Source organism: Panthera tigris, chromosome A1 (assembly GCF_018350195.1).
Source record: "Panthera tigris isolate Pti1 chromosome A1, P.tigris_Pti1_mat1.1, whole genome shotgun sequence".
NCBI lineage: Eukaryota > Metazoa > Chordata > Mammalia > Carnivora > Felidae > Panthera > Panthera tigris.
The window spans coordinates 7,118,846-7,144,315 of NC_056660.1; the positions used below are offsets into that span (position 1 = coordinate 7,118,846).

The window sequence follows — 25,470 nt, forward strand, 5'->3', positions numbered from 1 at the left end:
CTACATCTGCCTCCTTTCGTTTCACCTCCTGACACGATTCTACACATTCCACCCTCTGGCTGCGCCAAACTACTTACAACTTCCTGACCTCAGCAAGTCCTCTCTCCACTTGGAAGGCCCTCTCCTGCCTTGCTGAGCTGCAGAGCCCCTGTCCACTTAATGGCCAGTTCAAGTGAACCCTCTGCTACAAAGCTCTTTTCTCATCCACCCAAACAAAATCACTCGTCCTGTCCCTTCCGCCGCCATTTTATTATGACTTCATTCGCTCCTCACCGCTGTGGTAAAGGCAACCACTTGCCGGCATGTGTCTGCCCTACAGGACCTCCCTGAAAGGTCAAGTACCGTGTCCTGCATCACTCATAACTCCAGCATCTCGTAATGCACCTGCCTGCACGCGGTTAAGAACAATCTCAGGACTGAGAGAGAGAATGCTTTCACCTGCCTCACCAAATCTGGACTCCACCTCTAGCGTTTTTATTCCTACTGCCTCTGCTCTAAATCAGGTCCCCGTTACTACTGTAATCATACCTCCTGTGTCTCATTGCACTTCCCCATCACAAAAGGTGATTTCATAGCGGACAACGAGGATTCTATCGTTTCTCTCCAGGAAAAAAAAAAAAAATCTCTTTATAGAAGAAAGGCCTAGTGCCTTAACAGGATATGTCTGACTCTTATTGCCACCCCTAAGCCTCCAAACTCTGTGTTGTAGCCAGAAGCTTCTTCAAACCCCTCACTGAACACGTATGTCATACCACTATGCGTCCAGGGACTGCTAGTTTGTCTCTCTTCTCTGACAGGATCTTCCAGCCTCTCTCCTTCCTTTCTCTCCCTGACCTCCACCTCGCCTCACCTACTCCGTCCCGCTGCACCCCCAACATCACACTCCCCTTACTCGTCCCGCCAATTTCCTAAGCCTCTGCCCTGTTACGTTACAGACTTCCTTATCTTCTTAAATGGAAAATACTAGCCATTAATGTTTACCCAATGATTCATTAATATACATACCCGTGATTCTTCCACAAAGAGCTCTCCGACCGTCTCAACTGCCACTTCCCTTAAATGTTTGTCACCTGTTACTTCTCTCTCACACACATACCCACACTCGTAGTTTGTGGCTACTAATCTGCTCTCGGTTGGGCATTCACATACCCCCACTCATTAGGAACCATATGTGAAAAGCAGCCAGGCCTGGCGAGGCTTGGGAAAAAACCACAAGGTACGTGGCTTCAGTGAAGCCATCTGGACACAAACGGTTATGGTTCCAGTGAAATAAATCACTCTATCCAAATGTAGAAGTGGGTCGTTCATAAACCAAAATGCCAACATTTAAAGGTATCATTGAAACGTAAGTGCCAAACAGATCAGGCATAAGGGATCAGGTTTTTACTTGTTTGGTAAGCCTCTCACTCTGGATTTTATATATACACATATATACTTTTATATATATTATCTGGATTACATACTCTAGATTTTATATATACACACATATACCTTTATATATATTATCTGGATTACATACTCTGGATTTTATACATACACACATATACCTTTATATATATTATCTGGATTACATACATACGTACATCCCTTTGGTGGTGTTTGCCATGACAGCATTACCATGTGTCTCCTCAAATTACTCCTGTAACATTTTACACTTTACAGATATACAGGTTAGTTGTACTTGTAAATTTTACCTAGGAGATTTAGCATTTTCAGATACAATCTGGGGCGAAGAATTACAGGGAGATGAAAAAAATCAAATCATACTGCAGAATAGGGTTACTTCTGGGAATTTTCTTTAAATCTATTCTTAAATAGGAGATGTAGATTCCTGTTCAGTTTCTCAAAGACTGACAGTTTTTGAACTCGTCCTTAAATATTGGGCTTTTTTGCCCTCTAGCTAAACATTATGAAAAGCTTTTAAAAAGTGGTAATAATTACCATTAGATATTTCAGTGGTTTTATTAATATTGAAAGACATTTTAGACAGAGACAATCTAAGAAACAAGAGATTTCACAATTCTTTTTTTTATTATTTAAAAAAAATTTTTTTAACGTTTATTTATTTTTGAGAGAGACAGAACGTGAGTGGGGGAGGGAAGGAGACACAGAATCCGAAGCAGGCTCCAGGCTCTGAGCTGTCAGCACAGAGCCCGACGCGGGGCTCGAACCTATGAGCTGTGAGATCATGACCTGAGCTAAAGTCGGATGCTTAACCAACTGAGCCACCCAGGTGCCCCAAGATTTCACAATTCTTAATGGTTCCTATATCCTAGCCCTAAATAACACCCCCAGAAAAATCTAATGGTTCTGTTGAAAACAAAAACTTAAAATTTAGAATTACACACACATATACACACGCTACAATTTGACAGTCATTTTCTACTCCAACATTTTATATTGTTGCTTCTTTCTTCAAATTTATTATAATTTTTTACTTTAAAAATATCTGTTGCTTAGTAGTCTAATATGGGAATCTACCCCGTTTCTAGAAGCTATTTGATTTAATCTGAGTTAATCTATAAACTATTCTATACACACATACATAAATACTAACACTTTCAGAAAAGAAACCCAGAAAGTTGGATAGATGTTCGGTATAAGCTAATACAAAATAAATTAAGCAGAACAATATTTTTACACAATTACGGAGCCGAGCCTTCTGTCTTTTCCCTTGATGTACTACATATATTCAGAGTTCATCGTAACACCTTAGAAATGTTTCTTCACTTTTAAGAATGCCTATAGTGTTTTGACCAGTAGGAAACCCAGTTTAGGAAATACGAAAAATAACCGTATTTCCTAAGGTTTTTAGTTAAGAAATAGAGAAATTTAAAAATTATACTTCCCTTCAACAATTTTTAAATGAATTCACATAACAAGCAATTATAAAGTAGTCAATAAGCACCTTATATTTATAGCATTTCTTGTTATTAAGTACATCAACATATGGCATAAACAGCTCAGTACCATATGCTTATTACTTCTTCTGGATGCTGTGTCCTTCTAGCTACATTTTTGCAGTAGTTGGAGAAGTACAATAATGCACTTGAAAAGCACTGTGTTGTGTTGTACATATTATGTATACGGGAGAGTGAAATATTAATCATATAACAACTTGTAGTCTTAGTACAATTACATTAAGGATATGTACATCGTTTTTAAAGTAGATGAAATGCTATGAACTACTCAAACGTAAACAGCAAATATTGTCTGTAGTGTGCTAATTAATCATTGAAAAGGGCAGTAGAGGAGTCAGTCTTCACACCATATAATTCACAAATGCCCCAGACTCCTAATATCAAATTTCAAAGTTAAAGGAGAAATGAAAAAGATATAAAAATGATATTTCTGAGTATATTAACTTCTGATGAGAAAAGGAGTTAATATAAATTAATTATTGATTTTAAAAGTATTCTCCCTCAAACACTATCATCTTCTAACTACCTAATCTGCTCAGGCAATTGTCTTTTTTGGGGGGGGGGGGTTGGGGGGAGAGACTAAATACGTTTATCATTTAAAAATATCTACTTAAAAATGTTTAAGCCACACATTACACTAATTTACATCAGTTAATTATAAATCATTGTTAAACTGGTCAAATAAAAAAAAGTAGCTACATTAGACTTAATATATTTATCCTTTAATTTAAAACATAACATCCAGAACGTTAAAAGCAGTGATGGGGACCACAAGTGACTACTTTCCAAAGTTTTCTAAAACGGCCATGTATAACTTATGAAAATCAAGTTCACTTGTTTATTTAAGAAGGCATAGTCTTCAAATTAATAGAATAGTGTGCAAAATTGATAAATGAAGGGAAAGAAAGAAAATAAGAGTACCTACATAGGAATGAGGCATGTGAGGACAGGTATCCTTAGCTTCTTAGCAAATTTGCATGTTTCCTACAATTCAATGGTGGGAACGTGACATGGGCACAGCATTAAGATCTTCAGGATCTCTTAGCGTTATTATTCCCTTCCATATGCTAAATATAAATGTCGAGATTACACTTTCTTGAAAGTGGAAGATTTCAGTACCGTGTCCCCATGAGGCCTTAAAAGGGAGCTAGTTAGACCAAGAGGATTCCAGAGGATTCCAGGGGCGACTGGGAGTCTGTCAGTTAAGCATCTGACTCTTGATTTCAGGTCAGGTCAGGATCCCAGGGGTGTGGGATTGAGCCCCATGTTAGCTTTGTGCTGAGTGTGGAGCCTGCTTGGGATTCATTCATTCTCTCTCTCTCTCTCTCTCTCTCTCTCTCCCCCTCTCCCTCTCACACGTGCTTTCTCTCTCACTCTCTCTCAGAAAATATATATACATTAAAAAAAAAAAAAAAAAAAAGAGGATTCCAGAGGAAAGGGGTTAAATAAAACAGCAACTTCCTGTTACAGGAAATCCCCATGTCCATAAACGCACTCACCCAGAGACTACCACCCCAAAGAAGCCAGACATGTGAATTTGAACAGGGCCTATCCCTCCATGCCTCCCAGGATAAATAACTGAAGCCTCAGAATTCCACCAAACACCAGTGAAAATTAATAAAGGGAAAGCTCACTAAGTAGAGTGAGGAGGCCAAAAGTAGGAGCCATACCACTCACTGGTCAATTACAGGAAGAACCGTCAAGTACAGACTACAACAGAAGAATCCTTAACAGGAAAGACTCATCAACTACAGGCCCCAACAGGAAAAGATGGACACCGCATCTCCTACAAGGAATCAGCTACTCCAGCAAGTCAGCCAATGAGAAACCATCATCACCCTGAACTCTAGCTTTTCTCCAAGAGACTTTTGTTCAAAACAACCCCTCCCAACTTCCTCCTCCTTCTCCATACAATAACGTTCCTCTCCTTTGTGGGGCTTGCCTATTGTTTTGCCAAAGCTTGTATGTCCTGAATTAAAATTCTCTGCTATTTCTGAATAAACCCATTTTTGCTGTTTTATTTTTAAGGTTAACACATATGAGAGTACAAAAAAGAGCTCATTCAGTTGTCTCTCAGCTTTTTACATGAAAGGGACTCATTAGCCTGTGGAATTCTATCTGTAACGTCCCTAAGACCAAAGGGTCTTATTTTGACCCTCTCCATCCCAATGAAGAGCCTACCAAACAGTTGTTAATCAACTCAAAACAAGTAAGCACCATTATTCTATGCCCCTATAATCCTATACTTCACCAACTAACTTTTCAGCCTCTTTACATCTCAGATATAACTGCAACCATCTACTGTTACTATTTTTGGACCATTCTAATCCATTTAGCACCTATCCCAATCTGCTCACCACCAGAGATCCAATGACTCATAATTAATTTAATTCCTCCCCATTCCTCCATTTCAAATACAGGTTTCCCCCACTATCTGGACGTGGAGCATTCCAACGCAATCTTCTGTACGTAGAAATGGCATAAAGCAAAGAAGCGATCACCATTAGTTTATGTGGAAAAAATGCGGGCCATTCCTGTACCCCCAAATAACTTCTCTTAGGCTTTTCTGATACCTTAGGACACATCTTGCCGACAGATGCACAAATTAAACCGAGACAAAGCACAGAGGCTCACACAGTTCAGAGCTGTGGTGGCTTGACGGCAAGATGTTGAGTGCAGCTCTCTGGGAAGGGGTGTAGGGCCACTCTGGCTAATCCAGATGTGCGCTGTCCCTGGTAATTGCTCATGCAAAACAAACACTGAGTGCTATTTTCTTCACCTTTCTTTCTTTCTTCCTTCCTTCCTTCCTTCCTTCCTTCCTTCCTTCCTTCCTTTCTTTTTTTGTAAAAGTAAAAATCCTCTTTGGATTTCTTTTGGTTAGTGAAAACAAGTACTCTTGAAGTCCTTTGTCAAAGCAAAATGGCAGAACATGAACTTTTGAAGAGCGGGGAAACCTGTCATTTTGCCTGCGAAACTACTGTTATTAATAAAATATACACATATATAAACTTACTCATGAGAGCTTCAGTTAAGCATGAGAGAGCCAGTTTTCCAAACGTAAAGGTGTTATTCCATGTCTATTTTATGCCATGTTAAATAATTCTACCCATACACAGAACACAAGGAAATTTATGGCTTTTGAGAAATGCATTCATCTTTTCAAAATATTACCTGAGGATATTGCTTCTGAATGGATCTAGAATTTTATGGCCACAGATATTATTCTGCAGCCTTTAATTTTTAATTACATTATTTACATTAATCTTTAATGTATTAAATTATATCTAACAAATATTTACTGAGTGCCTGCTATGTGCTGGGCTGTGTACGAGGCAAATAAAGCTGAGTACGTAATCCACAATTCTATTGATCGAACACATTTAAGTCTCCATTTTCAACCTATATATTTCACAATAGTTTTTAAGAGAACAAATTTGATCAAAACTGGAAATAACAACAAACGAAAAGTTCAGTTGTATTTGTGGCTCTTGGCAGATAAAATGTTCTCAATGCACATTCTCTTCATTTTAATTCATTTCATTAGAATGTGAAAAGCAGAGGCACACATTAAATGCCCATAAAAGGAAAACTCTTGGCTTAGAGAACAGTCTTAAAGGTAAAAAATCCATTACATAAATATATTTTCAACTAACTATGATTTATATAATTATTTGTACTTATAGATTGTGAGGACGCCTTTTAATCTACATGGGTACCGAAGAATCTAGTCCACAGAGGTTACAGATTATTTGGCTAGATCAACTGTATATCTAAAAACAAATTCTAATAGAAAAGATGGTGAAAAGGAAAGGACCCGCTGGAGGGATGTTAAGCTTACAGGCAGCTCCAGAACCTTAGATCAATGGTATTTCATAAACTTTATTTTCTTAGTCTTTTCTCTCCTCATCTCTGTCCTTCCCTTCCTCTATTTCGATATCACATTCTCTACCCTTACCTGTCTTTTCTTTTTCCAACAAAATCTAAGGAAAATAAATCGACAAAGTGATTTGTATCCAATTTATGAAAATTAATACATTACTTTGTTCTGAGGACATCTGCACGTAACAGAAGACAAAATGAAACATTAAAGGAACATATCTAATTAATTTCAGGTACTTCCAAAGAAATGGATCTGAGAGGAGCTGACTTAACAAGGAGACTTTCCCAGCATACCCCCAGTATCATTATACACTGGCTAGATGCCTCTTTGCAAAGTTTAACCGGCTGGCAGGAGAGTCTCTCACAGAGGGACTCAGACCTTCCTCCCTTAAATAGGTATTTTTCCCTCAAAAGTAATCAGGCTTCTGTCAGCCTTCAGGCAAACTCTAGATGATGGCTAGAGGGAAATGATGTGAATGGGTCTGCGTGTCAGGGGAGAGGACTATGGCAGCGGGTCTGGTACAGGCAAGGGGATATGGCAATAATGTAGGAAGGCAAAACAGAAAGTGACTGCAATGGTCAAGATGAATGGTAATGAGAACTTGAACTAATGTAATGAGTAGCAACGGTCAAAAGAGGGGTGGATTTGGGCAACACTTTAGGATGTTCAAAAAAAAAAGGCGAGAAGCCGGAGGGTAAGGAGTCGGCATATCAAAACCAGCACAGACATATCAAAGAAAACAAAAGCTATACGTGAACTTTCCTTGTATTTCCCATCAAAATACAACTACACTCCCTGTAATTCAAGGTTAGCTTCTCAGTCATAAATATAAGAGTTTCCTGATATTGCCCAAAGCCCAAATATAATGACCTATTTAATATTTTACTCTGTTAATTACCTTCTGTTGAGGAAGAAAACGTCTTTCAAGATTTACCAAAAATGCCCATCATCAGGAGGAGGTGGAGTCTTAGGCTGTCACCTTCTGCTTGGAACAACAAAGGCACCGGGCTAGACAATCAGCAAGCTTGTTCCGGCTCAAACATTTCAGCACAGCCCTGGGTAGGGATTGGGGGGTGGGGGTGGGGCAGTGGGACAGGGTAGTGTGGAAGAAGGGAGTTTCGCCACTGTTGAAAACTAAAACACAAAACCACCATGGTAAACACCTAGGGCCCGCCCTGCCTGAAATTCAAGGCCCAATATGCTACAGAAAAGCACAGTTTAGCCAGAAAAAGATTGAGAGGTAGTCAACTAAAATGAGAACAAGTGAAAAGAACTAGAACACGGGGACAGGACAAAATAATTAGGACTTTTTGTGGTTAAACAACAGGGACAGGACTGATGTCATGAAGAGACAAATAGTGTAAATTAAACAGGGATTAACTCATGAGAGCAATTTTGACATAGAAAAAAGCAATGACGGACGAGATCATCGTATTAGCTGATATTCATCAAGTGTTTACTTTGTGTCAGACATGGTATTAACCGAGATGGGGAGTGAACAGATTTAATCCTCAGGAGTCTGGTATCATCATTAGCAGCAGCAACCTCATTTTTCAGATGAAGAAGCTGAAAATAAGAAATATTCAGTAACTTGCCCAAGATGCCAAAGTGAGTAATTGAATATGATTCAAAGCAGGCAGTCTGATTCCAGAGCTTTAATTTTTAAAGGATATACACTTAAAATAAATACGTGGAGGTTGCACAAACCAAAATATGTACATACTCATCTACATAGATACAGATATACACACACACACATGTATGTGCATATAGATAAATGGATGATAGACTCACAGGGAAATTCTTTATCTTCTGTTGTTAGTTAGCATTATGGACACTAATGGCCAGAAGACAATACATACTGTTACTTGTATAAGGGCCAAAATGCTAGATGGGCCTCATTTTTTATTCTCACAAGAATGTCTCAGAATTTTAAAAAAATTCGTTTTTATTGTTACTGTGATAAGATGGGGACTTTAAAAATCAACATTCCTTTTTACATCCGCACAATTCAAGTGACTTTTTGCTTCATCATTCCGATATCAAAATCAACTTGAATGAACATAAAACTCAATTAGCATCTCAATTTTTGAGCTGTCCATCCATATCGAACAGCTTCTTGGAAAACATTCACTTATATTTACCATGGGGCATAAAAGTTTTACAAAGTTCTGAATGTAACCTTCGTATATAAAAGGATATATAGGGGTGCCTGGGTGGCTCGGTCAGTTAAGCGTCCGACTTCGGCTCAGGTCATGATCTCACGGTCCGTGAGTTCGAGCCCCGCGTCGGGCTCTGTGCTGACAGCTCAGAGCCCGGGGCCTGTTTCAGATTCTGTGTCTCCCTCTCTCTCTGCCCCTCCCCTGTTCATGCTCTGTCTCTCTCTGTCTCAAAAATAAATAAACGTTAAAAAAAAAAATTTTTTTAAAGGATATATAAAGAAATGTTTTAACCATGCTTACAGCTTTCTTCCTGGGCCTTTAAGGTATAAAAGGAAACTTCGTGTTCTCTCCGCTGCAACGATGCTGTCATCCAAGGCCATCTACTCCTACCTCTTAAATAAATGTCTCAAGATCTGGAACCCACCTGCTTTCTTATCAGTGGCTCTGAGTTGTAGAAGTAATTTTGGATATGAATGCCTCCACCCCTGCTAGCATCCTGAATGCAATCTGAACTTCTGATTCCTGATAAGACAGGTTCACTTATGTTACAGGCACTATAATTATGTTCTAACTACGTAAAGGTGTATTAGTAAGACTTACTAACCAAGCATTCATTAGAAAAGAAAATAAGTGATAGACAATACAATGAAAATACACAAAGTTATCTGGTAGAAACAGAACAGTGCTCATGCTTTACAACTCTTCTAGAACTGTCCAGCAAACTATTTTAATGGAAAGGAAGACCTTCAAAAGATTACTGGGGAAAAGTGAGTACGTAACAACTCTCCCCCAAATTAAATTTTTACATTTTAGATCTCAAAGTCAAGAGACGTATCTAAAAATTTAAACTTCTGCGCCTTGGTTAACAATGGTAGCAGCAAATGTCACCCACAGAGTATTACAGCAACCCCAACAATCTTGGCTGCTGTTTCCATGGAAACAGTCGACATGAAGAAAACCTAACAGTAGAACACTGGTATTTAAAAAAAGAAAACACTTGCTTTTGTTTCCCCCTATCAGTTAACTAACATAGCATATAACAGGTACCTAAATTAGGCGCTAGAAAGTTCATGATTCATTCAACAAACATTTGCTGGTCATAGGCTGCGTGCCAGGCACTGTGGCAGGGGAGAGGGTTACTGTGGAGATCTAAACAGGCCTTGCCCTCACAGGTCTTAGTCCAGTACAAAGATTACTCAATTAGCCAATGGCACAAGTATATATAAAACAATAAGAACACATGATATATTGTTAGAAGCGCCTAACAAGGAAGTTCAAAGTAAAGCTTCCCTGGGAATGTGATGCTTTAGGTGATACTTGAGGAAGGTCAACTAAAGACAGCTCAGTAGAAAGCACAAGGAAAAGGTGGGAAGTCTGCAGGGGTAAGAGTAATTCACCAAGGGCTAGGGACAATGTTAAGGATTTGGATGTTTATAAACAAAAAGATATGGAAGGGTTCTAAGAAGGACAATAATAAGATGAGGTTTGTATTTCAAAAACTTATTCTGGATATACTGTGAAACAAGAATTAAGGGGAAATTTGAAAGAATGCAGGGAGCCCAGTTAAAAAGCCATAAGAAGAAAAGAGAACTTGAACTATAGGACACCAGTAGTGTAGAAAGAGCATGATTATCAGGCAGATAAGGAGCGAAGAGACTCCCACATTATATTATACCTACAAGATTCAGCTACAGAGAAAGAAAGAAAGAAAGAAAGAAAGAAAGAAAGAAAGAAAGAAAGAAAGAGAAAGAAAGAAAAAGAAAGAAAGAGAAAGAAAGAAAGAAAGAAAGAAAGAAAGAAAGAAAGAAAGAAAGAAAGAAAGAAGTTTTACAAAGTTCTGAATGTAACCTTCACAAAAGGAAAAAGCCACAAAAGGAAAGCTTTCTGGGCGGAGGGCAGTGGGGGGGTAGGTGTTGTCCTTCACAGCATGATAAACACATACCTGGTTGTTTCGAAGACACCATAACAGGATGAAGATCAAACCCAAGATCATTTCTGTCAAAATTGGGTCCTCCCCTGGAGAAAGGGCTCTAGTACCCACCATACAGGCACATAAGCCAGAAACTCAGAAGTCACCTTTGACAGTGCCCTCTCCCTCACCTCCCACACCTAATCTAGTATAAAGTTTGACTGATTTTACTCTGTAGACTTTTGCTTCGACTTCACTCTCCAACTTTCATTTCTTACCACAGTTCTCATCAATTTCACTTCTCTACTCCACAGATTTCCTATCAGTTCCTTTAAAGTGTCATGCCCCTATTTAACTTAGGACCTTTGCAAATATCACCTGCCCAGAATATTCTTTCCCACTATCCTCTCCTAGCTCCTTCTTGTCTTTTAAAATGTGATGTCCAAAAAAAATAAAAAAAAAATGTTCCGTATGGCACCCACGACTAGGACCAGGACAGGCCCCCTGTTACCTGGTCGTGTAACATTTCCTTCTTAGTACTTATCACGGTAATTACTTAACTGTATGATTATTTAATGCCTCCCCCACCAGACTGGAAGTTCTGTGAGTACTGGGCCTGTGTTCTGTTCAGCATCATAGCCTTAGCGCCAAACACACCGCCTAGCACCCAGGGGATGATCAATATTTTTTAAAACCGATCATTAATTCAACATTACTGATAAGGTATCCGGCGTATATAGAGGAGAGAAAGAATGGAGGCTAAAAATGTCTGCTACTTGAACTTATTCTCCAGCACCACTCTGAGCGTTAAAGCCTTATCACACTGGTCATTTTGTATGGCCCTACTGATTCAATATCTTTAGGGAGGAATCCAGCCAGAGATATCCTTAGTATCATTCCCGGGTCACAAATGTCCATTCGGAGACCATCAAATGCATGGTTTATTTTCATCTAAGAATATTACCTTATGGCCTTACTTCCTCCTCAAACAACCTGGAAGTCTTAAAGTCCTAGGACTGAAGTATTCCCTCATAACCCTCTTTCTTACTATTACCGCATGCTGGACACTATACTAATTGCTTTACAAACGTCATTTCATTTACTCTTTTCAACAAACCCTCTGAAACGGAGGAAGCAGTTACCACCACCATTTTATCGATGAGAAAAATGAGGATCAGAGGGGTTAAAGCAAGTAGGCTGTAAGTGACTCTGATGGGATTCAAACCCAGGTCCAACCAGGTTCAAAGCCCATGTTCTGTGGTACCTGAAGTTAGGGAACTTTTCACCACTCCCTCCCTCTTCCCCATCGTTAAAGTTAAAAACAAAAAGGCATTATATAAGCAACATGCAATAAAAATCCTAGAGAAACCACAAGATTTATGATAATCTATCTGAAGACATTGCCACTCAGTCCCACTCTTTGTTTAAAAAAAAATTTTTTTTAATTTAAAAAAAAGGAGAACCGTGACAGTAACCCCAAAGAAAGACAATTGTATTGATGAGCTAAAATGTACTTCTCTGTACCGACTCCTCAAATAAGGCTACAATTTAGCATAATTAACTATCTATCTATAGATATCTATCTATATCTATCTACCTAGATAGATATAGATATATATGTAAATATCACCAAAACAAAGAGAAACAAAGTTTATATGATAACAAATGCATGAAACAAGTCGTAAAAAGTTCCATCAATCAATATTTTCCTAACAATTTATTATGAAAATTTTCTAAGTTAGGTGTCTGTATATTCATAATGTTTCTGAGAAACGCATACATTCATGTAACACAAACCCCTATTAAGATATAGGGATGGGGTGCCTGGGTGGCTCAGTCGGTTAAGCGTCCAACTTCGGCTCAGGTTATGATCTCATGGCTCCTGAGTTCGAGCCCTGCGTGGGGCTCTGCGCTGACAGCTCAGAGCCTGGAGCCTGCTTCGGATTCTGTGTCTCCCTCTCTCTCTGTTCCTCCCCCACTTGCACTGTGTCTCTTTCTTCTCTCAAAAATACAGATTAAAAAAATATTAAAAAAAAAAAGATATAGGGGCACCTGGGTGGCTTAGTCAGTGAAGTGTCCGACTCTTGATTTCAGTGCAGGTCATGATTCCAAGGTGGTGGGATCGAGTCCCACGCAGGGCTCCGTGCTAGGTGTGGAGGCTGCTTAAGATTCTCTCTCTCCCCCTCTGTCCCTTCCCTACTTGTTCTCTTCCTCTCTCTCAAAAAAAAAAAGATACAGAACATAATTACCACCCCAGAAAGTTCCCTCATGTCCCTTTCCCAACCACTGCCCTAATTTTTTTTTCCACAACAGATTAGTTTTGCTTCTTCTAGAACAGGATATGAATGGGAACACAGAGTATGTACTCTTTCGTGTAAGGCTACTTTTACTCAGCATCCGTGTTGCGGTGCACGTTAGGTAGCAGTCTGTCTCTTTTCATCGCTCAGCAATATGCCACCGTATCGTGTAGCTTATTGGTGGACAACTGGGCTGTTTCCGGTTTTGGGTGACAATGAATAAAAGCATCTATTAATATTCTTGTACAAACCTTTCTATGAACATACGTTTGGGTGGGCCACAGGAAAGGCGTATGCTTAGTTTAATTTAAAAACACATACGCACACACAAAAACTGCCAGATCTTCCCCAAAGTGGTTGTACCGTTTTAGGTTCCCACCAAGAACACGGGAGTTCTGGCTGCTCCATATCTTTGCCAACATTTGATATTGTCAATTTTTTTTAATGTTAGCCACTGTGTTATATGTCATTAGTTAATACTTGACTTTTGAGTTGCAACTGTTCCTAAGATTGTTATAGCACAAAAATAACTAAGAGGTACATAAAATGTAGGGCGATATTAAGCAAAGTTACACTATAATTTTATAGGTAGCTTTCATATCAACTCTTTCTACTTTCCAGAAATTACACGATTGAAAGCATACTTGCTTCTTAAAAAAAATCATTTACTTTTTTATTTTAACTTCAGGATAGTTAACACAGTGTTATATTAGTTTCCGGTGTATAATATAATGATTCAACAATTCTACACATTATTCAGTGGTCATTGTGATCGTGTCCTCTTAATCCCCTTCACCTGTTTCACCCATTCCCCCACCTACCTCCCCTCTGTAACCATCAGTTTGTTCTCTGTATTTAGGAGCCTGCTTTTTGGTTTGTCTCTTTTCTCTGTTTTATTTCTTAAATCCCACAAAGGAGTGAAATCATATGGTGTTTGTCTTTGACTGACTGACTTATGTCACTTAGCACTATACCCTCTAGATCCATCCATGTTGTTGCAAATGGCAAGATTTTGTTCTTTTTAATGACTGAGTAATATTCCATTGTATGTATCCACCATATCTTTATCCATTTATCTATCGGTGGACATTTGGGTTGCTTCCATAATTTGGCTATTGTAAATAATGCTGCAATAAACATAGGGGTGCATATATCTTTTCAAATGAGTGTTTTCCTATTCTTTGGGTAAATACCCAGCAGAAAACATACTTTCATTTAGTGTCTTAGGAAACAATCATGTTGTCAAATATTAGCACTTTTACTTAGGAAACTGGTGTCAAAATATTAACTTTCCTTTCTGTTCATCTCCTACTACTTGATAACATCAACAGTTTTTGGCTCACTTAACAATCCATAATTTAGGATTAATACTATGAACGGAAACACATTTGTTAAACAGAATATTGCCAAAGTCTCCCTTTCAGACATAATTCCTGGGGCACCTGAGTGGCTCAGTCAGTTGAGCGTCCAACTCTGGCTCAGGTCATGATCTTGTGGTTCGTGGGTTCGAGCTCCATGCTGGGCTCTACGCTGACACCTCGGGCCTGGAACCTGCTTCAGATTCTGTGCCTCCCTCCCTCTCTGTCCCTCCCCCACTCGCGCTCTGTCTCTGTCTCTGTCTCTCTCTCTTTCAAAAATAAACATATAAAAAAGTTTTTAATATAATTCCTATTTTCTATTACTGAAAGAATTTCTTCGCCTGTCCCAACATATTTTCATTTTGGAACTTTCAATTAAGTTCTAGGGGGACAAGAAGAGCATCTGATGCCACCGCTTAAAATGAAAACAAAAACGCAACTGTGCCACTGGTACAACTGCATATTCTGAATTAGCTTGTAAAGCAGCAAGACTGTCCTAGAAACAAGAGCAAATCACCACTTGGATATGTTATGACCACTTCCCATAGCATATGCCCACGCAAGTGATGCCATTACAGAACTTATCACTTAGTATTCCTCCACCAAAAGGCTGATGTCCTGATGCAATTTTAATACACACATCTTCTTGGTATCGCCCTGCCAAACACAGATTTGCTTCTGTTTTCTGCAATCGTTTCCTTACTAAAAACATATATATTGATAAAAAGAAAAAAAAAACCCACAGCACAGTTAACATGCTGTTGGCATGCGATGCAACGGTGCAGACAAGGAGAGCAAGCGTGGCCGCGGAGCCTTAGGCAGAGCAGAGTCAGCTGCACACGCCGTGCAAATGCCCTTCAGCGAACAAGTGCTCTACGTGGCCACCCTAAACTGAATGTGTTCTGCAAAATGAAGTGCTTTTCTCAACTCTGGTCGCTCTCTCTCCTCTTTATTTCAACAGGTTTCATCCCCATGGCTGCAAAAGATACACATGGTAACAGTGCTGAAAATGGCAGGATAAATATCTCCCTAACTTGCAACGAAAGCTTTGCTATACAGGCTGAGGCACTTTCAAGGAAATAAGAAACAAGAGGGTAAGGAGGAATTAGGGCATGTCCTTGGGGACTATGAAAAATGTCATCAACTTCACTCATCATACGTTTCACTGGAGATTAGGAAGACTGTCCGACAATTATAAATGGGCACCAGAGCAAGCACGTATATATTTGGTAGAGGGATTACACCTATTTTTTTTTACTCTTGTCCACTTTCCAGATTTTCTATGAATGTCTATTATCAAATGTTCTATTTTTTAATTATTTTAATACAAACGTGGAAAAAACTCTAAAATTCCACAAATAAAGTTTTTTAAAAATAGAAAAAAGAAAAAGAAAACCTAAGGCTCAAAGGGTCACTATGGAGAAAAATTTAAGTGGGGTGCCTGGGTGGGTGGCTCAGTTGGTTAGGTGTCCAACTCTTGGTTTCGGTTCAGGTCATGATCATGAGTTTGAGCCTTGTGTCTGGCTCACAGCCTGGAGCCTGCTTGGGACTCACTCGCCCCCTCTGTCTCTGCCCCTCCCCTGCTTGTGTGTGGGTGCATGCACTCTCTCTCTCTCAAAATAAATAAACTTTAAAAAAAAGGAACATTGTTTAAGCTATAAGAAGTGAATCTTTTTTGCAGTAACCCATTTTCTTATGCTTGTACCTAAACTGCATTTATTCGTTTGTTTATTTATTTATTTATTTATTTACTTATTTATTTATGAGAGAGTGTGCATGTGCACATGGGGGAGGGAAAGAGAGAGAGGGAGAGAGAGAGTTCCAAGCAGGTTCCACACTGCCAGCCAGGAGCCTGACGAGGGGCTCAAACTCATGAACCGTGACATGATGATCTGAGTTGAAACCAAGAGCCCAACACTTAAGTAACTGAACCATGAAGGAGTCCCCTAAATTGCCATTTTGTAAATAAAATTTTAATGGGGGGGCAATTCCTTGTCCAAAAACATCATACAAAATAAATACACAACCCATGTAGGGAAACATCTCACTCGGTACCTATTATTACAAGAAAGATTTGATAAAACAGTAAAATCAGAATCCTTACTGATAGCCCATGACAAACATCAAGGGAAATACACTTTCTAGTAGCCAATCTCTGCAAAGAAGCAATTACTAGCTCCCAAGAAACAAAAGTCCAAGACCAGATGGTTTGGTAAATTCTACCAAACATTTGAAGAAAAATTAATGCCAATCTCCTCAAACTCTTCCAAAAAAACAGAAGAGGACAGAACACTTCCAAACTCATTTGATAAAGCAAGTATTACCCTGCTACCAAAACCAGACAATGTCACTGCAAGACAATTATAGGACAATAACCCCAATAAACATAGATGCAAAAATCCTCAATAAAATATTAGCAAACCAAATCAAACAACACATTAAAAGAATCCTACGTCATAATCAAATGGGATTTATTCCAGGAATGCAAGGACGGTTGAACTCCACTAATCAATCAGTGTGACAGACCATATCAACAAAATGAAGGGTAAAAACCACACAATCCTCTCAATAGATACAGAAAAAGCATTTGACAAAATTCAGCATCCACTTATGATAAAAACTCTCAATAAAGGGGACACAGAGAGAACGTACTTCAACATAACAAAAGCCATACATGACAAGTCCACAGCTAACATCATACTCAACAGTAAAAAGCTGAAAGCTTTTCCTCTAAAATCAGAAACAAGACAAGGATGCCCATTCTTGCCACTTTTATTCAATGCAGTATTGCAAGTCCTGGCCAGAGCAATTAGGCAAGAAAAAAAAAAAGGCATCCAAATTGGAAGTGAAGAAGTTAAACTGTCATTATATACAGACGACATGATATTTTATATATACAATTTTAAAGACTCCACCAGAAAACTGTCAGAACAAGCAAAATCAATCAAGTTGCAGGATACAAAATCAATATTCAAAAATCTGTTTTGTTCCTATATACTAATAATGAATTATCAAGGAGACATCAAGAAAACAATCCCATTTAAATCAGAAAAAAAAAATACTTAGGAATATATCTAACCAAGAAGATAAGACCTGTATATAACTAAAACTGTAAGAAAATGATGAAAAAAACTGAACACACAAATAAATGAAAAAATATTCAATGCTGGTGGATTAGTAGAATATTGTCAAAATTGACACAGGGCTCAATCTCACAACCCTGGGATCATGAACCTGAGCCAAAATCAAGAGCCAGAGACATTCAACCAACTGAGCCACCCAGGTGCCCCTCTAATATCATATTCTAACTGAACTCAAGGAAAAGACCGTCTTTCCCCTTCCCCTTTGTAGAATAAAATGGATGTACTCAACACTTCTCAAAATGAAAGATACTCTAAGAGTGCCCACTACAAACATTAATATAGTAACAGTACAATCTGCAGAATTGATGAACACTGTAAAATGCACCGAGACATTTCTGACTGGCAAGCAGATTTGTTAAACAACTATTAATTCAGCATAATTTACACTACAATACAGTAAAATCTTGGATTGCAATAACTTGTTCGGTAAGTGTTCCACAAGATGAGCAAACTTTTTTTTTTAATTTTTTTTTAATGTTTATTTTTGAGAGAGAGAGGGAGACAGAGTGTGAGTGGGGAAGGGGCAGAAAGAGAGAGACACACAGAATCCGAAGCAGGCTCCAGGCTCCGAGCTGTCAGCACAGAGCTCAATGAAGGGCTCAAACCCACAAACCGCGAGATCAAGACCTGAGCCGAAGTCAGACACTTACTCGACTGAGCCACCCAGGCGCCCCGACGAGCAAACACTTCTAATAAACTTTAACTTGATAAACAAGCGACGTCTTGCAATACGAGTAGTACATGACGCCGGATGTCACGTGATCACAACTGCACCAATGGTTCTTCTCTTTCTTGCTGCGGGACTGTGGGGGATCACCTCCCGTGCTTGGAGGCTCGGTCTCAGGCCGTGGTGCTTGGCAGAAATCAGTGATTTTTCAGAACATCAGAAGGTGCCCACAACTGGCACTAGAGTATTTTTTGTCCCTTCAAAGCACCTATGGGTGGCCCTCTGCTTTTCCAGGCAAGAGAAGGCTTAGGGATGCTTAGCTCCATTTCTAGGTGAGGCTGCCTGCAGACGTAGACCCTTTCCTCTGTGCCTTATTGCCAATTACATTATATACAGTGTATGACAAGAGTGTATGAATTCTGTACTGTACTCAACATCCATGCGAGCATAGACAACGGCCCCGTGCAGAAAAAGATGCCAGGGAGCCAACAGATAGCGGTGATTCCGGTAGTGATAGTCAAAGTCGTCCTACACAATAACCCTCCTCTCTCTTGTGTCCCTCATACCAGCCATGAAGGTTTTCAAAGGTAAGTGCAGGTTAATTTATTTTTCTTTATATTTTGTATTCTTTATTATGTTATATCAGTATTGTAATCATTTTTACATGAATATATATGGGTTGTGGAATTAATCATCTAAGGTTCCATGATTTCTTATGGGGAAATTCACTTTGATATACAAGTGCTTTGGATTACAAGCAGGTTTCTGGAACAAATTATGCTCACAAACCAAGGTTTTACTGTATTCCCTAATAACCAAGCTTTTCAGCAAAATTTAAAGTGAACTAAATAGATATTTTTTCCATGGTTGCATATCTATATTTGTCAGGTCAAAGGAACCTAGTAAATGTTCCATTTTCCCTTAAGTTATCATCAAGACGACTAAATTTTTATTATGTTCAGCTATCCCTTTAAAAAAGAGTAAACAACAGGGTCATGATTTATAGTTTTAAAAAAGGCCAAATTGGGCACCTCGGTGGCTCAGTTGATTAAGTACCTAGGTCTTGATCTCAGGATCATGAGTTCAAGTCCTGGTTTGGGCTCCATGCAAAACAAAATAAAAAAGGCCAAATAACCCTTTATATATATCCATCCATCCATCCATCCATCCAACTGAGAAAAATCCCTGCATGGTAATAACTGTTCTTCAAGAGATAAAGACTTTTTTAAGGTAATACAATTCAGGTGAGATGACCAAACACATTAAAAACAGAATTTCAAAAAGAAGAGCAGATTAAAACAAATTTTGAGCTAATTTAAATCAAGGTACAGAGCAGTATGTGTCTAAAAAGATCTGTCCATATAGATACATACATGAGTTTATATGCACAAAATATGTCTAGAGGGATATACAAAAAAGTAACAGTAGTCAACTCTGAAGGAATTAAGTGGCTGGGGCACAGGAGTAGGAGTGAGGCTTGTTTTTCATGAAGTACCTATTTGTTCAGACTGACTGTTTTTTAAGGTTATTTATTTATTTATTTATTTCTAAGGAATCTCTACAACCAATGAAGAGCTCGAACTCCCAACCCCCAGATCAAGACTCACATGCCCTTTCCACTGAGCCAGCCGGGTGCTCCCAGGCAGACTGACTTTCATGTGTGTGGTTGTATACGAAGGCAGAAGCATGTACAGAAGGAAATAAAGTAGAAGCAGAACGTGGCCCAGCTTGGTTCTTACATACATGATGAAATTAAAAGGCAAAGTAAGCAAACACAACATCGTCGACAAAAATGATGATTTTTATGGGGCACTAAAAATGAAGTATTGTGCCCAAGATGCTTTTTCTTCACTGCCTCATCTCCATGTTTCAAAAATAAGTAAGTAAAACACAAACCTAAATATTAAGTATTGTATTTATCTGCAAAGTGAGTTCATACCATAAAAATGGGAGACACGCAGTTACCACATAATAAAAATAGAATTTTATTGCAAGACACATAGACATATAATAATTCTGTTCAAACTCATTGAAACGTCCAGTGTTGTAATACGTGTCTAAGAATCAATTCAACATCCAACTGTAACAACACCCACAAAGACAGACACATTTGTGTTTTCTTGTATTTACTTCCACTATTGCTGCTTAAGGGAAATCTGCCGTGGCCTTCTTTGTTTCTAAAAATGCACCGCAACGTCAACTGATGAGTCATGAGTCACATTCCAAATTCTTATGTACCAGAGAAAGCAGGGCACAAAAGTCTTACACATCAATTGTAAAGATACTTGGTCACTATGTTATCAATCAGAAGTTCTTTATGAGGTAACACAGATGATGGTTTTCTGAAGAGACAGGAGCAGCTTTATGATAAAACTGCAAATTCCATAAGGATTGATAAAAATCATTTGCCCTTGTTCCCTCCTAATAACTGGTCGGGTTTGTTTTTGTGAATTCAGAACATACAAAGAGTAAGCGCTGGGAGATACTGACAGGTACAAACCGTACAAACGCTCAGCTTCGTGAAGACCCAAGTGATCTGAGAAACGATTTTCCAGATGTCTTGCTTCTGACCTCTAAAGTCCTTCCTACTTTTGCTATTTGGCAATTTCACTGGGTGGAAATGTCCAGGGAAGGAAAAGGCCAAGGGCAAGAAGCAGGGATGCCACCGTTTGGTCTGTTTCTCTTTGCGAGTATTAGTGACGTTTTCCTGATGGAGAAGACAAACTAATGGCGGGGAGGAGATGTGACAACCAGCTGCGGATCTTAGTCACCTGTGTACCAGGCCACTGAGAGCAGGCCACACCACCTTGTTTTCTTCTTGGCGTTTGTCATGATTCTTTTCCTTAAGCTGCTTACCTGTTTATTGTTTCTCTCTCCTCCTGCCCCCACAGCACGTAAACTCCTTAAGAACAGGGACCCCACTCGTCTTGTTCACTGCTATATGGTCACCATCCGGAACACTGCCTGGCACCCAACAGGCATTCGATAAATATCCAGGGAGGGCAGGGGAAATACACAATCATTACTTAACTATCTCAGGACCGGCACAATCACAAAAACGCTGAAACTATTTTTTCACTCGAGACTATCCTTCGCCTATAATGAATGAATAATAGTAATAATGACTAACTATCGCCTTGCCACAAAACTCTCTATACTTAAGTTTTACTACTTAGATATCATATTTGTATCAAAATATGGTAACAGTAATAAAACTATAATCTGACTAGTCTTAACTTCTCAGAGCAAGAACTTTTATAATTCACTTTCATATCCCAAATATCTAGAATGGTACACAAGTAACAGAATAGATATTCAACTATTTGAATAAATGATTTTAAAAGAATTGTAACTGGTGGCATTACTAGCCATTTTCCATTTTCTTTGCATAGTATAGGAATTCCTAAATTTTCCATATTTGGCATTTCTGTAATTATAAAAAAAAAAATACAGTGTTAGAAGGGAAAAGGAAACCGCATGTACCCTTATGCCCCCATGTCCTAATGTATGCAACAAGGCAAATCAAATAGATGTACTGTTTGCTTCCTAGGAGTTATCAGATTTAAAAATGTTCTTTAAAACAGACATATCACCACTTTTAACATGAATTAGAATTTTTTTTAATTAAAAAACTTTTTTAACATTAACTCATTTTTAAGAAACAGAGAGAGACAGAGCATGAGTGTGGGAGGGCAGAGAGAGAGGGAGACACAGAATCTGAAGCAGGCTCCAGGCTCTGAGCTGTCAGCACAGAGCCAGATGCGGGGCTCGAACCCACAAACTGTGAGATCATGACCTGAGCCAAAGTGGGGTGCTTAACCAACTGAGCCACACAGGCACCCCAGAATTTTTCAAATTTTTAAAGTTTTAATTTTTATTTTTTTTGAAGCTCATTTATTTATTTTGAGAGAGAGAGAGAGAGAGAGAGAGAGAGAATGAGAATCCCAAGCAGGTTCCACACTGCCAGCACAGAGCCTGATGTGGGGCTCAAACTCACAAACCATGAAGTTGGACGCTTAACCTACTGAGCCACCCAGGCTCCCCTAGAAATCTTATTTTTAAAAACAATAAGCTTTATCTTCCAGAAAGATATCCTTTCATAAACCCTAGTGTACTTTAAGAGCAATTTCTTTTTTATTAACAGAACGATTTTCTTTTCAAAAGGTTCAAGTAACCAGAAGAGTAATTTTTTATGGAGACATAAAGAATGGTGTACTATGAATAAACATTTTAAGAACTACTTAATAATCTACTTTGCTTTCTCTAGCACCAAGCTTGATTTATTGCCTCTGGCAAACCCAAACTATAAATAAAGAAAATTCAGTCACATAGTCACACTTAGAAAGACTAAAATCAGACTGAACAACTTCATAGCACATAAACTCTTTACAATAAAAAAAAAAGTTAACACAATATACTTTAGTTGAAAGTTAACTTTGATGTTTAACAGATTTTCTCATCCTTCTGTATCGTGCAAAATAGAGTCACTGAATTTTTTTTTAGTCCTTTCTGAAAAAAGCTACCAGAGGATTAAAAAACATCCAGACTCACAGCATAAATCCTGAAAGCTTTCTTAATGCTATATACCTCTCAAAGGTGGAAAACATTATTCAAATGTGTTGACAAATGTACTCAATATCTGGAAAAAGAAAAGGTCAGAAACCTAGAAAAATTCTTTTTAATTTTTAACAAACTCTGAAATTAGTCTATTGAAGTCTCAGTGTATCTCATCTATAATGAAAGCACAAAGCCTAAAATTAGAAAAATTAATGAGGGTAATAAATATTTCATATGAGATCTAATTGTTATGGATACTTTGGAAATCTTATTAAACGGCTCTGACAGAATGGCCTGACGAGGTAGGCTCAGCACCTACTGACCACAAGCATCGCACATTTGTAATAAAGAGACAGAGGATGCAATCACCTGCATTCGGATACTTGGTTTCTTCCCAGGCATTTTACCTTTTACTACAGCTAGTCCTAGACTACTGATCGTTTCCATACTGGTGACTCAATATGACACTACCATTTGAGAACCGTCTCCTGGCCTAATTACTCACATCAATCCCCCCCATATATTAAATTCAATTCAATATATGGAATTAAAACGATTCCATATATTTCAGACCTTTTCCTCTTGTTTCCATATGCAAAGTCTCAGAAGTATGTTCAAAATAGTTTGTTTGGACCCTTATCTTATGCCATATCCAAAAACTGATTCAGGTGGATTAAAGGCCTAAAATTACAAAGCCCCTCGAAGAAAACAGGAGGAAAGCTTCAGGACAGTGGATTCGGCACGGATTTCTTGAATACAACACCAAAATTATAGCAACAAAAGCAAAAACGGACAAATGGGACACAGAATCACATTTGTCACATCAAAGGACACAATAATGAAGTGAAAAAGCAACCTAAAACAGGGGAAATATCTGCAAATAGCATATCTGATAAGTGGCTAACACCCAGAATTATAAACAACTACTACAAATCAACAAAAATCAAACAGTCCAATTAAAAAATGGGCCAATGGGTGGGAGGGAGGGGAAGGTGGGTGATAGGTATTGAGGAGGGCACCTTTTGGGATGAGCACTGGGTGTTGTATGGAAACCAATTTGACAATAAATTTCATATATTGAAAAATTAAAAAAATTAAAAAAAAACCAACTAGCTACTCTCCAAATATACATCATTCATTAAAAAAAAAAAAAAAAAAAAAAATGGGCCAAGGACTTGAACAGACATTTCTCCAAAGATGAGCTACAAATGGCCAACAACATAACTAGCGGATGCTCAACGTCACTAATTATCGCTAATTACCAGAGAAATGCAAATCAAAACCACAATGAGTTGTCACTTCATGCCTGGTAGGATGGCTATAATCAAAAAAACAAAACAAAACAGAATAACAAGTGTTGGTGAGGATGTGGAGAAACTGGAACCCTTACATACTACTGGGGAGACGGTAAAATGGCACAGCCTCTATGGAAAACAGTCTAGAGTTCTAAAGAAATTAAAAATAGAATGACCTTATGATCCAGCCATCCCGCTTCTGGTATTTAAAGAATCAGATTCCTAAAGAATTGAGGGCAGGGTGTCAAAAAGATATTTGCACACCCATGTTCAATGCAGCGCTATTCACGACAGCCAAGAGATAGCGGCCAGCCAAATATCCATCAACAGAGGAAGGCACAATGTTATTAATATTACACCATCTTAAAAAGAAGGAAATTCTGTCACATGCTGTAACACAGACGAACCTTCAGATCCTTACACTAGGTGAAATAAACCAGTCGCAGAAAGACAAATACTGTAGGATTCCACCTCTATGCGGTATCTAAAGTATCCAAATCCACAGAAACCAGGGGGGGGTCAGGGAAGGAGGAAACAGGGGCTGTTGTCTAGTGGGTATAGTTTTAGTTTTGCAAGATGGAAAAGTTCCAGACCTCTGTTGGTACAACAGTATGAATATACTTAACACTGCTGTGGTACTGTGCACTTGAAAATGGTTAAGGGGGCAAATCTTAGGTTCTGTTATTTTTTGCCGCAAGAAAAACTGAAGCAGTATAAAACACTCTTGTTAAATTATTATTTTGATAAGATTCCTTTTACTCTAGCCCCTGAAAATTTAGGGTCTGCACTGAGATATGCTACTTACAAGGGTAAAATATAACCAGATTCCAAATACTTAATAGGAAAAGAAGTCAAATATCTTACTTTTATGTTGACCACATGTTAATACATTTTTAAAAATATTGTTTTAAATAAAATATAACATCAAACAACAAAAAACATTTTGTTATTATTTTTTTTAAATGTTTATTTATTTTTGAGAGACAGAGAGAGACAGAGTGTGAATGGGGGTGGGGGAGGGGCAGAGAGAGAGAGACACACAGAATCTGAAGAGGCTCCAGGCTCCGAGCCGTCAGCACAGAGCCCGACGCGGGGCTTGAACTCACAAGCCGTGAGATCACAACCTGAGCCGAAGCTGGACGCTTAACCGACTGAGCCACCCGGGCGCCCCAAAATATTTTGTTATTCTGCAAGAAGAATAACTCGAGGGGGATGTCAGTGGAGCTCTGTTTTAAAGGTTTCAGACTAGAGCGTATTTAAGCTGATATGGAAAAGCCGGCA

General features: G+C 38.6%; 1 protein-coding gene across 6 annotated transcripts in view; it reads right to left on the reverse strand.

Annotated features, from left to right (window-relative positions):
• Positions 1–25,470, reverse strand: part of LNX2 (ligand of numb-protein X 2) — an 80,826-nt gene that overhangs the window by 47,321 nt on the left and 8,035 nt on the right. Inside the window, exons 1-2 of one of the 6 annotated variants that reach the window (XM_042988326.1) lie at positions 9,770–10,470; positions 9,264–9,485 (exon numbers count right to left, since the gene is read on the reverse strand). The exons of the other annotated variants lie outside the window; for them this stretch is intronic. The gene's annotated coding sequence lies outside the window, so the exon portion shown is untranslated. Of the gene's footprint in view, positions 1–9,263; positions 9,486–9,769; positions 10,471–25,470 lie in introns of those variants that run through there. 6 annotated transcript variants of the gene reach the window in all.